Source organism: Phocoena phocoena, chromosome X (assembly GCF_963924675.1).
Source record: "Phocoena phocoena chromosome X, mPhoPho1.1, whole genome shotgun sequence".
Classification (NCBI taxonomy): domain Eukaryota; kingdom Metazoa; phylum Chordata; class Mammalia; order Artiodactyla; family Phocoenidae; genus Phocoena; species Phocoena phocoena.
In genome coordinates this window covers 23,378,609-23,394,670 of record NC_089240.1, presented here as the reverse complement: position 1 = coordinate 23,394,670, position 16,062 = coordinate 23,378,609, and the positions used below count along the sequence as shown (strand labels likewise).

General features: G+C 36.9%; 1 pseudogene; it reads left to right on the top strand.

The window, feature by feature from the left end:
- The first annotated feature begins 14,484 nt into the window (after positions 1 to 14,484).
- Positions 14,485 to 14,945, top strand: LOC136142027 (protein tyrosine phosphatase type IVA 1 pseudogene; annotated as a pseudogene).
- The last annotated feature ends 1,117 nt before the right edge of the window (positions 14,946 to 16,062 follow it).

The following is a 16,062-nucleotide window of genomic DNA, read 5'->3' as shown; positions in this document are numbered from 1 at the left end:
AATAGTTGCCAAAGTGAGGCACTAGTCCATTTATGCAGTTCACATAAAGAAGTTGTATGAAAAAAGGTTTTGTGACTCACACTTGAGACTTTAAATTGAAGTAAGGTAGAGAGAGAATTTCTTTGGAGATGTTTGCTATAGGACTCTCATACTTCTTCTTATTTCTTCATTACACTACTCTTTGGAAAGAGAGGACAAAGGTGCTTTTCATTGCTATTCTAGTGAGAGGGGCTTTATTTAAGGAAACCAGCTGAAGATTTTGAAAAGTGTCCACTGAAGTTTGGGGAACACAGTGCCCTGGCGTTTTGACTCATACCTGAGAGTTCTAAAGAGGCTGTGGAATTATCCAGAGAGAAAAAGGGTGATATTAGGAGCAAACAGAACTTCCACCTACAGAATGCACAAGCCTGTGAGTGTGTTTTCCACAAATTGGTATGTTGATATGCCATCAGAGAGCTAAAGAGAAAATAGCTTGAAGCCATCTTAGCAGGAACTTGGCCCAAAATAGCTACCTGAAAGAGGGCAGGAGCTCCAGTCTGGAAAGTCTATGGAGTAGCTTACCAGACACCAAGGCACTTAAGAGCCATCACACATCATGCGGATGAATTTCTTAGAAATCCTTAAAATCACCCCAGGAGTAAATAAGCTGTCTTTGAACAGCTGCCAAACCCAGAGACTGCTGGCTGAATATATCTGTACTCTAACCCCACTCCCTTCCTGGAATGGCCAGAAACTATATAGCTAGTTAAGAAAAGAAGAGATGTGGGAGAGAGAGAGAGAAAACTGATTGTCTTTGCAGATATTCCCCCCGAAACCAAGTTAAATCAAACTTGGAGGTTCATCTTGGGAGGTTCATCACACTGAACAATTTATTATTTAAATGAGACAGGCATAGTGTCTACAACGTACCAGAGGACTATTGCTATTAATATCTGAAAGTGACTGGAAAAGTTATCACTATTATCCAAGAGGCAGGCAAGAGAGTCCACAAAGCAGGTAGGACGGTGTCGACTGAAAAAAATTGAACAACCTGAAAGTTGAGAATTACATTTTATTTGGTGGACAAGACTGAGGACTTAAGCCCAGGACGCAGCCTCTCAGCTGTGAGAGACTGCTCTGAAGAGGTAAGGGAAGAGCAAAAAAAAGGTCTTTTTGCGACAAAGACCAGGTAGTAGTCAGAACATCCAAAGATTACCGTTAATTAAAGAAAACCCGGCATCTCAAGTTAAGGAATTTAGCGCTTTACTATGTATGGGAAAATGCAAGAGTCTGGACTCATTGAAATCATTCCTTTGATATGCACCTCAGCTGTCTGGAGCCAATATCCTGTGCTTTGTCATCCTGAGTCTCTTCAGGGTGCACCCTCAGGGGGTGACTGAAGCGGCTGATTGCTGGATGGCTGTAACGTGATAGCTTGATGGCTGCAACATCCTTTGTTTACTGATATGGCAGGCAACATTTTTTCATTGATAATGGCACCATGGTAATGCTTGCACCCTGTCAACCTGAACATATTCAATAAGACTGTTAAAAAAATTAGAGTAAAGTTGACTTCAATATGTAGACCCAGGAAAATACCTCAAAGGTACATTTTAAGTACTGTAACAAAATATAAAATGGATGTAGAAGAATATGAATAGTAAGATCCCATATATGTACTTTTACAAACATGCACGTCTCTAATTGAAGATTTCCATAAGGAAGACAACAATGACGATGAAGACTGGCTGCTATGAGGCTGATGACAAAGATGAAAAAGAGGCAACATATTCTACCTTTTGCTCCTACAAGATTGCCCCTTGCTCTGTTTCCACAGCACCAGCTTATTGCCTCTACTTTAAGAGGCTAGCCAATAAAAATAAAGTTTGTCCAAACCTTACATGGATTGGATACCAAGCACTGTTCCCGCTAATCCTTCTTAGTAGTTCCTTCCCCAGCCTTGGGTAGTGTGTGCTCACGTGAATCTGCTGCTCAGTAATCAGCCGAATACTTAAGAGGTGCCCCCTACAGATCTCCGGGGTTCTCTCTCTGTAGAGCTCCCTCATCTCCAATACTCTTTTCTGAGAATAAGAGCCACCCTGGTCTCCCTGAACTGTCAGCTCCATCCCAGGGGTCCTCCAGTACCCTGCCTGGAAACTCTAAGGCCAAGAAACTCTCTCTCAGGACTAAGCTCAGGCAGTTCTAGGGTCTCACTTTGTTTATGTCCCATCTCTCAAAACTATTAGGTATAAAATAGTCAACAAGGATATATTATACAACACAGGGAATGTTGCCAATATTTTATAATAACTATAACTGGAATATAACCTTTAAAAATTGTGAATCATTATATTATACACCGGTAACTTTTGGGGGGGGGGGGGCGGGTGGTGGCTGCACCACGTGGCTTGTGGGATCTTAATTCCCCAACCAGGGATTGAAACCCAGCCACGGCAGTGAAAGCACCAAGTCCTAACCACTGGACAGCCAGGGAACTCCCTATACACCTGTACCTTATATAATATTGTACTGCAACTATACTTCCATTAAAAAAAAAAAAGAATCAGTGTCCTTTTTTGCCTGATGTTCGGTGTCCTTCAAATGTTCGCTGTTTTGGGTTGTTGCAGGTGAGAAGATGAATCCAAGTCCCACATTGGTCAGAAGTGCGGCTCTAAAGTTTTTAAAGAAGAAACATCAGGCAAACATACACAATAAAATTCTAAACAAAATGTAAAAGGGAGTCAAATCAAACACATATATCTTCCCTCTCATCCAAGAGGCTTTTGAAATGACAAAAAAGAAATCTTTAAAAGAGATCTCTAAAAGTCTTCACCTAGTTAACTCTTCCTTCTGATCTCAGCGCACTCTTTCAGATTCGTTTCCCTCATCTCTCATTTCAAGGCTCTGTATCTTCACAATTCACAGCATATGCTTCAGGTACACATTTATCTTTATGTAAGCAATCATTTGGTTAATCTCAGTTTCCCTTCCTAGAATGTAAGCTCTAGGAGGATAGGTGCCTAGGCTCTTTTTGCTCACTCCTCCCTCCCCAGTGGCTATTTGTTATAGTGGGAAAGAACAAGGAACTGGGTCTGTTAGATAACTTGAAGTACTGCAGGAAGATCAAATGTAGATAGAGTTGCAATGATGGAGAAATTTGAACAGAGAAAAATATTTCCTAAAGATAGGCCATCAAACGTATCTGCTAACATCTTCCCTAGAAGAACTTTGAAAAACTATGCACCCCCCATGTATTTTAAGTGGCACCTACATTTTTCAGCATAATTTGAAATCATTGTGAGGCATGGAATTTCTGATACACTGTAAAAATTGTAACTTATTTTAAAAATTGTAATCAATGGAACTTAAATGTCATTATGAGTTTTTACTCATCATCACCGTTAAAAAAAAATACATGAACAAGATCTTTACATTTGGAGATTCTAGATTTTCCTCTTTCCCCAAATCGTCCTAATCTACTTCACGTCTGAACATAGTTTGTTGATCGCTGTTAATGGACAATTAACAAAAACTTAGAAATAAGACACTTGAGACTACAAAGGAGTTCAAATTGAAGTTAGGTAAGGAGAGCATGTTTTCCTTTTTCTTACTGGAACATTGTCTAAAAGGTTCACTTTGGATTATTTGATTCTTTGGGGAATTTTACCTTTGTTTAGTGTACTATTTGTTATTTATTAGGGTCTAGGCTTGGTGAAGTTACATGTTAACTCTTACAGATGGTATTCGGTAGAGATGCATTATTTCTCTCAGAGAAAATAATCCTAACAATTTATTTTTCCAGTAAGATATTAAACAACTTTGACTCAAACTTAGCAAATGTATTTCAGCTTGCCTCTCTTAAACTGACAACGTAACCACTGTTTGAAATTGCCTTTGAACCAGCTTTCCCACATGCTGTTTTTCTCATTATTTCCCTCATTACTGAGTCAAATAAATATTTGACATGTGTTCACTTTATAACTTTAACTTTGGAAAGTTCTTTTTGTGTAACAGCCTACCCTAAGTAAGAAAATGAAAATACTGAATGTACAAGGATTGAAATTTTAACATGTGTTTTATGCCTGCAGGCACAAGGATTTAAGAGCTAAAATAGGTCTTGTGGATTTATTTTTGTTACAGTGATGGTTAGTATACAATTGGTCAAACAATCTAAGTGCATTGTACATTTTTATAATTATTACCAAATAAAGTTTTATGGAAACTATACTTCATAAAGTATGATAGAAATTACCCTCGTTAATATCTGACAGCTAACATTTAATCTTTTATTAATGGATGGTAAAAAATATTAAGAATTTCACAAGATGAAATGAGTATTGGATGTAAAGGGAATAAATATTTCATAATACGATGATAAAGTAGGTTTTAACTTCGTTATCAAAATCCTGAAAGAAATCACATAAAACTTTTATCTTTGAATTTTATCCAGTGTGTCTTGAAAACGTTCTGTGCTTCCAGTTCCATATGACAGTATTAAAATCACTAACCAGTACTGCTTTGGCTGCTGGAAGGTAATTTTCTTTCTGGCTAATGATCGCCCTTAGGGATAAGTATTGAGAAAAGCTGAAAAGAGTTGCTTATATTCATATGTAGGAAAATATCATTTTGAGCATTCAATATGTCTTACTAAGTCTTTCTTTACTTTTCTTTTGTGTGTCTCCTTCGTAGGAGATGCGTTCCTTAACAAGTCTAACGGAGGCGAGAAAGTCATTAAATAAAAATCATCATTACTCCTACCACTACCCTGTATCACATATCTGAATTCAGAACATTTCATCATGGGGCAAAATACCAAATTTCTAACAGATGGCTCATAACTGAAATATGTAGAAAACGGGAAGATACAGGAAATTTTATATGTTTATGCTTCCTTGATTCAAGTTTAAAGCCGGCTTTCCCTTGGTTGGTGCCCTGGAGATTTTCACACCCTGAGACAATGATCCATAGCAGGACTAAGAGTGGGTGAGAATTGTGAAGAAGACACAGTATGTAATTCTGACATAAAGAGAGAGGAATTCTACTGTGAACTCAGAGCTCTCTCAGTCTAATCAGTTTCAAAGAAGTGTACATATGGAAGGTGACTATTTGGGAATTTATGCCTTTAAAATCATTTATTCATAATTCCCTACCTCCAGAAAAGGTTTGGCTAACCTCCAAGGATGGATCATCTACAAATAGAAGGCTATTTGTCCAAGTCATTCACTGGGAGCTTCAAAGTAGAGAAACACAGAAAGCAGAAGTTGGCCTCTGGGCAGTGTTTTCTAAATTTTTCTCACGATAAGAATCACCTGGGGTTCCTGCTAGGCTTTGCAAATCCCCTGCCCTTCCCTGGAGATTCTGATTCAGCGGGTCTGGAGTGGGACTCTGCAATCTGTAGTTTTAACAAGTGCTCTGGTGATATTTGCACCATCCAAAAACAACACGGGTACACTTTGAGAAAATGTCTCAAGGATGTGGCTTTCAAATTTGGCTTCTCAATTACTGATTTAGGGGAGCTAAAAAAAAAAACCCACCCAGGTGCCTGGCTTACTTCAATTAAGTCAGTTTTCCAGGGGATAGAGCACAGCCATAACTTATAACTAAGACTTTTTAAAGCAGTATTAGGTTCACAGAAAAACGGAGGGAAACATACAGAGATTTCCCATATTCCACCTGCCCCCACACATGCCTAGTATCCTCCATTATTAAAATCCCCTACCAGAGTGGCACATTTTAAAACAAAAATTTTATTGAAGTATAGTTGGTTTACAATGTCGTGTTAGTTTCTGGTGTACAGCAAAGTGATTCAGTTGTACATGTATATGTATTTTTTTTCATATTCTTTTCCATTATGGTTTATGACAGGATATTGAATATAGTTCCCTGTGCTCTACAGTAGGACTTTGTTGTTCATCTGTTTTTTTAAGAGTTTTTTTAAACTTTTTATTTTATATTGAAGTATAGTTGATTAACAATGTTGTGTTAGTTTCAGGTGTACAGCAAAGTGATTCAGTTATACATATACATGTAGCTATTCTTTTTCAAATTTTTTTCCCATTTAGGCTGTTACATAATATTGAGCAGAGTTCCCTGTGCTATACAGTAGGTCCTTGTTTGTTAATCCGTTTTAAATATAGTAGTGTGTACATGTCAATCCCAAACTTTTTACAATTGATGAACCTGCATTGGCACCTCATAGTCAACCAAAGTCCACAGTTTACCTTAGAATTCACTCTTGGTATTGTTCATTTCATGGGTTTGGACAAATGTATAATGACATGTACCCATCATTATGGTATCATACAGAGCATTTTCACTGCCTTAAAAGTCCTCTGTGCTCTACCTATTCACTCTTCTCCTTCTCCCCCCAAACTCTGGCAACCAATGATCTTTTTACTATCTCCATAGTTTTGCCTTATTCAGAATGTCATATAGTTTATATCATATAGTATGTAGCATTTTCAGATTGGCTTCTTTCACTTAGCAATATGCATTTAAGGTTCTTCCATGTCTTTTCATAGCTTGATAGGTCATTTGTTTTTAGAGCTGAATAGTATTCCATTTTCTGGATGTACCACAGTTTATTTATCCATTCACCTACTAAAGGACATCTTGGTTGCTTCCAAGTTTTGGCATTTTTGATTAAAGCTGCTATAAACCCCAGTGTGCAGGTTTTTGTGTAGACAAAAGTTTTCAATTTCTTTGGGTAAATATCAAGGAGCATAATTGCTAGATCATATGGTAAGAGAATGTTTAGTTTTGTAGGAAACTGCCAAAGTTTCTTCCAAAGTCGCTGTACCATTTTGCATTTCCACCAGCAATGGATAAGAGTTCTGTCACCCCACATTTGGTGTTGTCAGTGTTCTGGATTTTGGCCATTCTAATAGCTGTGTAGTGGTATCTCGTTGTTGTTTTAATTTGCATTTCCCTGATGACATATGATGTGGAGCATCTTTTCATATGCTTGTTTGCCATCTGTAGAGACATCACTTTTTAAAGTTCCTCAGATGTAGTGCAAAATCTGGAATGGAGGATGGTAGCAAACTACTTCACACGGGCCAGATCTGTCCCATTGCCTTGTTTTATAAATGTAGTTTTATTGGAACATAGCCACACCAATTTGTTTATGCATTGTCTATGACTGTTTTCATGCTACAATAGCATGGTTGAGTAGTTGTGACAGAGACCATATGGCCTGTAAAGCCTGAAATATTTACTAGCTGGCCCTTTATAGAAAATGTTTGCTTACCACTGCCTCATATTTAAAGCAATCATCGTGGTCCTTTAAGAATTAATTTAGAAAGAGCAAGGGTAGCTGAGGCCTTGTACCCCGACTCAGAGAAACATGGCTGATAGCTTCAGGTTCTCTGTCAATATTGTTCTTCTTTAATAAGTGGTTGATTGACCAGGAAAGGGCTCCTAGTGGGGTCTGAGGGAAACAGAGCAAGGTTTGAGGTAACTCCAGACCTCTACGACACAGAAAAATACTTATTTATGAGATACATGTTTGGGACTGAATTTTACTCATGGCAAACTAGTATATGAATAGAATTCCATTGTCCAAAGTAGAGGAAGTCGGTTAAATACTTAGGTTTGGAATTAATCCATAGCCAAGTTTCCAACTGTAATGTAAATTCTACAGAAAATGTTCAAGTCTATATGAATAAACTGTAGTCTCTGCTGAAGACAATATTGGTTATCAATTTCTCCTGTACTAATCTATAACTTCAACACAATTCAAAATGGGTTTACTTTTATCAATTAAAAATAATTGAAGCAAATATAAAATAATTAAGACAAGAAATTCTAGAGGAAAAATTACAAAAATAGAAATGAAGGGGGAGTTTCACTCCAGATATTCATTTTTTTAATAATGTCTACAATGGAATGTGTTGTTCACTCAAAATAGACAAATCACTGGAATATATTAATATATGAAAAATTCGATTTTTATATCAATTGGGGAAAACAATAGATTTCTTTCATTATCTCTCAAATATCATGAAAAGTGTTCACTAATCACAAGAGTTTGAGAGGAACCGTATAAAAGCTAAATTCTATAACTTTAGGTTTCCAGGATGATGTGTGACTACATAGAGGAAGATAAACAAGGGCCTGGAAATCAATAGATAGCATTTGCCTATGACATGGTCAGTCTCAGACTGTCTAATAAATGATGTTAGAAAAATCTGTTTGGCGTATATAGAAAAATAAAACCTGATCCCTGCTTTAGCAAATATAAAACGATGAGTTCCAGATGGTTTAAAAAGCTACATATGAAGGACAAAATTATAAAGTTAGTATAGAATAATTTAGAAGAATATATTTGTCAACTAAGTTTGAATAAGGCTCAAAAAGCATCAGTCATGAGGCCCAGAAAAGGATTGATTTGATTACATCAAAATAAAGGTTTGTTTTTTATCCCCAATGAGGGACACCCATAAAAAGTCTAACAGATAAAAGATATTTCAACATCTAAAACTGATAAAACATAAACAGAGGATATAAACAGACAATTCAGCAAAGAGGATACCCAACAGGTGAATGAATATATGAAAAGATAATCAAACTCATTTGTAATAAAAAAAAGAAATTACAATAACAAGAACATATCACTTTACATTGGCAAAGAAGAAAAAAATTGCACATTGCGAGTATTGGTGCAGATGTGGATAATAGGAACCCCTGGGTCCTGATGTTGGGTTGTATTGACTGTTGCAAAGCAATTTGTCAGTATTTAGTCAAATTAAAGTTGAATGTACTCTATGATTTAGTTATACCACTAAACCTATAACTGGAAAAAATCCAAATGTCCTCAACAGGTGAAGGGATAAACAAATTGTGAAGAGTCACAAAATAGAATGATATTCTGATACATACTGTATTCGTTTCTTAGGGTTTCTGTAACAATGTACCACAAACTGTGTATCTTAAAAAAACAGAAATTTATTGTCTCACGGTTCTGGATACTGAAAGTCTGAAATCAAAGTGTCGGCAGCTCCATGTACCCTCCGAAACCTGTAGGAGAGAATCTTTCCTTGCCTCTTCTCAGCTTCTGGTGGTTTCCAGGCAATCTTTGATGTTCCTTGACTTGGAGATGCATCACTCATCATCTGTCATTACGTGGCTTTCTTCCTGTGTGTATCTGCACATAGACTTCTCTCTGTGAATGTCTGTGGCTGTGTCCACATTTTCCCTTTTTCAAAGGACACCAGTTGGATGTGGATTGGCACCACCTTGCAGCTGTAGCACTTCAATCTCTGCCTCTATCATCACATGACATGTTCCTCATGCATGTGAGTGTCTCTGTGTCTCTTCTCTTCTTACGAGGACACTAGTCATAGTGGAATAAGGGTCCACCCTACTCAAGTACGACCTCATTTCAACTTAAACAATTACATCTGCAATGACTCTAGTCCCAGATAGAGTCACATTCTGTGGTACTGGGTGTTAGAACTGCAAGATATCTTTTGGGGGGACAAATTTCAACCCATAATACACACTAAAACATGGGTGAATCTTAAAAAACAATTATTCTGAATGAAAGAAGCCTGACAAGAAAAAAATATATATACTGCATGATCCTATTTAAATAAAATTTCAAGAAATTCAAACAAATGTTTAATAGCATAAAAAGGTTGCCTACAAAATGCGTCGGGGGCTGGTGTTGAGGGTTAAAGGATAGCTCATAAAGGGCCATGAGGAAACTTTTGGGGAACTATTCACTTTGAATATGTGCAGTACGTTCAGTGAGAATTATACCTTAATATTTGTTTAAAAATAGGCATAAGTTTTCATATTCCTAAAAAAGCATGAAGTATTATGCATTTCAGGATTCTAAATTTTATGCAGGCTTTGAAACTGTGATATAAAGAAAAAAGGTATAAAGATGTCTTAACTCACAATTTTTCTTTATTTTTTGACCCATGTAGATATGCCTGTATTGGAGGGAAGTATATATTATTTTATTAATAACTCTAAGTAATATGTAATGCTTTTTAAAGTCATGCTGTAATGGTCTAAATGTATATGCCTGTACCTAAGATACTCCTAGCATGTGTCCCTAGGAAAGGTTTGAACTAACTCTAGTCTCATTAAATTCAAATGAATGCCAGGCATTATAATTGTTTTTGCCTCTCAAAGAATGAGCAGGTTTTTTTGTGTGGGTATTAATAGTGGTCCTGCTCTAGAAATTCATTCTTTTTGCATTCTTCATTGCACGGATGCATATTCCGTCCCAGCATTAATGCAACAATCAGGTTAACAGACCATCTATTGTGCTGTTCTGCTTAACCAAAGTGGCAGGAATGGAATCCATTTACACCACAAACCTAGAGAACTTTAAATCCTGTTGTTTTAACAGAGGGTGCTATTTGGCAATGAGTTTGCCCTTCCTGCTTCCCTTCAACTACCCTTAAGGGTTTAGGAAAAAAGGGAAAAAGGGAATTTCTCCAAATCTTTCTGAATGCTCTTTCTGTCCTTTCTCTTTCCCTATTCCCCCCTGATTATTTTGCTCACACACACACACCACCACCACCACCCCCGCCACTTTCTTCTCTCCTACTTTATTGAAATTCCTTCCTCATTAAAACATGACCTAGTAGGCTTCCCTAGTGGCGCAGTGGTTGAGAGTCCGCCTGCCGATGCAGGGGACACGGGTTCGTGCCCCGGTCCGGGAAGATCCCACATGCCGCGGAGTGGCTGGGCCCGTGAGCCATGGCTGCTGAGCCTGCGCGTCCGGAGCCTGTGCTCCGCAACGGGAGAGACCACAACAGTGAGAGGCCCACGTACCGAGAAAAAAAAAAAAAAAAAAAATAGTAAAATGACAAGAAAATGAAGTATCAAAAAAGCACTTTAGGGTTTTGTATTATTATTTTTTGTATTATTTTAAAAAAATTATATCTAAGGTGGTCTAAATGATTAAATCAACACCTTTTAAACTTTCTTGTCATTGTTCCTCTTTCCATACAACTGTTTATTTTTATTTCAGCTTTGAAAATTTCTGGCCACACAAGGCATTTGTTATAGATAAACTCTCTAAATGGTAAGTTTAAAGAGAGGAATTGAGAATAAAAATTTTAGGTCACATCTAATGAATACTGTTTACTTAGTAACATGTTTTACAAGTACAAAAAACCTTGATGATAAATTAGGTTAGGACTTAATAATTTATGTGAAAAATCACCATTTTCTGATGTCTAAAATATCTAGCAATTTATAAAATATTCTAGATACGTAGCAGAATGGAAAATGACTATTAATTCAGCCATGATTTTCTTAACTCTATTTGGTAAGACAGTATAACCTTTTATTTCTTTTGAACCAAAACTAAAATAAAATATCAAAATAACTCAAAAGTTCAAAAATATAATTTCTCTTGGGTTTATAGTTATCTTTGCCAAGTATACTATATCTTATAATATTTCTCATATTTAATATACCTTAGATAAATAATCCAATTTTCCCTCTTTAAGAACTCCTTGAACAGGTGTTAGAATTTTTTTAAGAGTAATTGATCTTTTTATTCAGCATTAAGTGAGTTGTCTGATGAAACTTTATATATAGTACGTTATGTTTTATTTCAGAAGTCTTCCGGATTTCTTTTCTTTTCCTGAGGCATCAAAGAGCAGTTATTAAGGTAATTATTTTTCCCATTTTTTCCTGGTTATATTTCAATCCAACTTGCATGATGTTTCATTCTTTACTAATCTTACCTCGCGGTTCCATTGATTGCTGCCAATTTTTTTTTGGTGGGCATTTTACCCTCATAAAAATGTACGTAGTATACAGCTATTGTAGAGACATACTGTGGTTAAAATGGTGAAAGATCAATGTATGGATGAGCAAAAATGTCACTGAGTCTGAGAGGTCTTGTTCTAGCATCCTGCTTCATATGCCAGGCAGATTTATTCACACCCTCTCCTGAACTCAGTTTGTTCTTATTATAGTATAAAGTCTTTAATTTTTTTAAAAGTTAGTCTATATATGTGTATTTCTCCTGTAGATAACAAGCTTCTTATGGACTAGGTCTAGATTTTACCAGTATTTAGGAAAGCCTTAATAAATGTGTATTGAATTAATGCCGAAATACCTCCTGGTCTTCCTTAATACATATCCATTAATGACACATTTTAATTTTTTATGTTATAAATATATTATTTATAAATATATTATTTATGTTACAAATATATTATTTTCAAATGCATATATTTCCTCTCGTTTCATGGAGTTTTAGTCAGGAGTTGGGGAGATGCATGCGCTGTGACGGCGGACATATTTTAGACAATATGTTACCAAAATGTGAATCTTGAAAATAAGATTTTTTTTTCTAGATTTTTACTTTAAATGTATGGAAAGGGAAAAGGAATATGTTTATAGAGAAGATAAAAGTAAATATGACAAATGGCTTCTTAGGTAGTCTACTTTTCATTATTACTAATCTGGATATGTCCTCTCAGAGAAGGAAATATGTAGTATATGTTTGCAGATGCAGAATTCATTTATGATATGCATAGTGTGATGAAAGTAATGTATGTTTGTGTGTCCGTACGTATATATATGTATATGTGCATATAGCTGTACCTAGGCATATAAGTCATGCAACTTTCCAGTGGCCCAGTGAGTTACAGAAGTTAATCATAGTGGGGTATGGCAAGTATAGTGTGGTTTTGAATTCCACACTCCCCATTTCCTCACTGTGTGCTTGAATAAAGAATATGACTACAGCCATATAGACATACTTTATTTTTCATATCCACCCAGAGAAGATGAGTATGATAAGTTATCATTTTACACATGCACACATCGTATACTCCCTTTCTACAATCTCTTTTTCTACAGTAATTTCCTCCTCACCACCGGTGACTTAGATAGTGAAAAGAGTCACTTTGGGCCTTTGAATGTTTTGGAAAACACAATGGTCATTTGCATCCTTTTGTCTCAGCCCCCACTGCAGGTTAGAGGGAGGCAGAGTGGTTCTTAGTCCACAATCCCTTTCCCAGTCTCACTTTAACTTCCTCCTAACCTTGGACAGAAGTAAAGACCTTATGAATTTGAAGTCCATTGAGATCAGAGAGGTTTAGATCCCCCTTAGGCTAGTTGACTTACTTTCATTCTTTAATTTTTTCTTTCTTTTTAATACTTTTTAAGTCTTAGAAAGCAGATCATGCTGGTATGTGGGGAAATTGATTTGAAATGACTGTAGAGGCTGGATATCAAACACATCCGTTTTGTAGTAAATGGGAGGGAAAATCTGTGAATGATTTCTGAGTCAGCCTGGAGCACAGTGCCACCTAACAGCTGCGCCTAAGAAATAATCAGTATCACAACCAATTATTCTCCTGTTAAATGATGTTAAATTGGCATGTTAATTCAGGGCCACCTCTAATATCACCTTTTGTTTGTTGTTTGTGTAAAGAAAGGGAGCTGACATTTAATGGTCGTCTAATATGAAATGTGATCCGTGCATTAGAAGTGTTGCGTGAGAGAATCTGTAGACTAATTTATGAAACATTGCCATAGAAATAAATAGCTTTCGCACACGGGTGTTTGCTTCCCCTTTATGATGCTCCAGCCTTTGCTTTACCCCTGCCCAGTTCCTCCTTGTCTGCACTTGGCTGGGATTCCCTGACGGCTGGTGTCTGTATTCTCCCTTTGTCCTTCCGGCAGAGAAACAAGGGCGGACTGGCGATACAGGCCACCTAAGGCAAATTTTGGACCCTGGTGGCAGTAGATCCTGTCAGTGATGCGCTTTTCCCGGAGCTGTGCACGGAGCATTGTCATTTCTGCCTGGGGACCGGCTGTCTGACTAGGCCACATTCGTCAATGAGTGAACATATCTCTCGGTTCTCCAGTGTTCTTGGTCACACATATATGGACTGTCCAAGAGGCAGTAGGAATTACTGACAGGCCCAGTCCAACCTCTGTGCAGACCAGTGAATTCTAGAAGGTTGTTACTACCTGAGAGGTTCCCATAAAAATGAATAACCTGGACATTGAAGAGCAGAACTGAATAGGAGACCATTTTGCAAGGGTTCTGACCTGAATGGGGGCAAAGCTGAGTGCCCTGATTTTCAGTATTACTGTACTGAAACAGTGATACTTTTTGTTTTGTTTGAAGGTTGATTTCATTTCCTATTACTCCTAACTTCATATTCAACTCACTGAAAATTTAGACTGAAGTATTTGGAAGTAGCCTCCAGTTCTTTTACATCTTTTCTGTATTTTTTTAATTTTAATTACTTCCACATGACTGGGGTGAACTGCCCTGGTCCTGTAGAGATTGCAAACAGGAATATGAGATTTCTTTTTGTTTTTTTAAGTTTTTTTTGATGTGGACCATTTTTAAAGTCTTTATTGAGTTTGTTACAATATTGCTTCTGTTTTATGTTTTGGTTTTTTGGCCGCGAGGCATGTGGGATCTTAGCTCCCTGACCAGGGGTCAAACCCGCATCCCCTGCCCTGGAAGGTGAAGTCTTAACCACGGACCGCCAGGGACGTTCCAATATGAGATTTCTGATGGCGCACAGGCCAAGCAATGCCTCCTTAAGCAAATTCTTACAGGAACTTAAGAAGAACAGAGTTACCACCACAGTAAGAGTGTGTGAAGCTGCATGTAACACTGCCATTTTGGAGAATGAAGGTATCCAGGTTCTGGACTGGCCTTTTGATGATGGTGCGCTACCATCCAGTCAGATCGTTGATAAGTGTTTAAAACTTGTAAAAAAGAAATTTCTGATCCTAGTTGTTGTATTGTGGTCCACTGTGCTGCAGGTCTTGGGAGAGCTTCAGTGCTGGTTGCCCTAGCTTTAATTGACGGGGGAATGAAGTATGAAGATGCAGTGCAATGCATAAGACAAAAGCAATGTGGAGCTTTTAACAGCAAGCAACTTTTGTATTTGGAAAAGTATCTTCCTACGATGTGCTTGCGCTTCAGAAACACCGGATACAGTTGTTTCAACCAGTGAAAGAGCGCCACCTGATGCTATGGCCTTGGAAAAGAAACTTGAGATGGAACCTCATATACGTCAGCCGTTATGGAGACTTGGTAAATACTAAGTCCAATGAAGCTTGCATAGGAACATTGAAAGGCAGTTGTAGCAGGCCACAGGCTTACCAGAATTAGAGCCTTCTCTCTCTTTCCTGTTATTTTGACACTTAGTAAAAGACTCTAGCTCTCCAATATCTAAAATGTGTGTTTCTATTTGTATCAATTATATCTTATCAATATACAAGAAATTTAGAGCAGTGAGGTGCCAAAATACCCAGCACGATACTTGTATACTTTTAGTGTCATGTAGTCCTTAGAAGGTTTATTCCTTAAGTCATTTCAAACATTGAAGGTAGGGCCTATGTGAACACCAGCTCACGTGATATCTTCCATATGCAAACTGATATATAGTAGGGTTTGTGCAACCATTAATTTTGCTGGATTTGTGCAAAGTCTTAGGTAATTTTGAATTTGTTTCTATAAACTCAATGTTTGTGCAGTTATAAAAGCTTCCATTTTGAAAAATCAAACACACACAAAACTCTTGTTGATAGTTCAGTCTTTGTTGCACGGAAGCACATAGTTTCCAGACAAATAAGAATTATAGCCAATTTGAAGTTTGCAGTTTGGGGTGCAACGTAACAGAGAGGGCCTGAGAAAAGAATGGGCAGGTTAGGGCAGGGGGGCTATATTTCCAGTAAAATTTTTCCAAATGTTTTTAAATTCAGTAAATATTTTTAAAAGGTTAAACTACTTTCTAATTGTAGCTGTAAGTCTGATAATATTCTGGAAACCCTGTAAAGTTTTGTTCCATACCTATTAGAAGTTATTTACCAACTATTATTCAAATTGGAAGTGGGTTAAAATTAATTAATTAATTAATTGTAGTCGGAAGAAGAGTAATAATTAAATTAGTATTACACATATTTTGTTTCAGATAAAGGTCAAAATTCATCATATTTTTATTTAAAGCAGTTCCAAATGATGTGGCTACAAACATTCGTAGGGAAATTAATGACATACCTTTCAAGGAATAAATACATGAGTTGTTTTTGTAAAATAAAAAAAAATCTCATTTTACTAGCTGAAATATT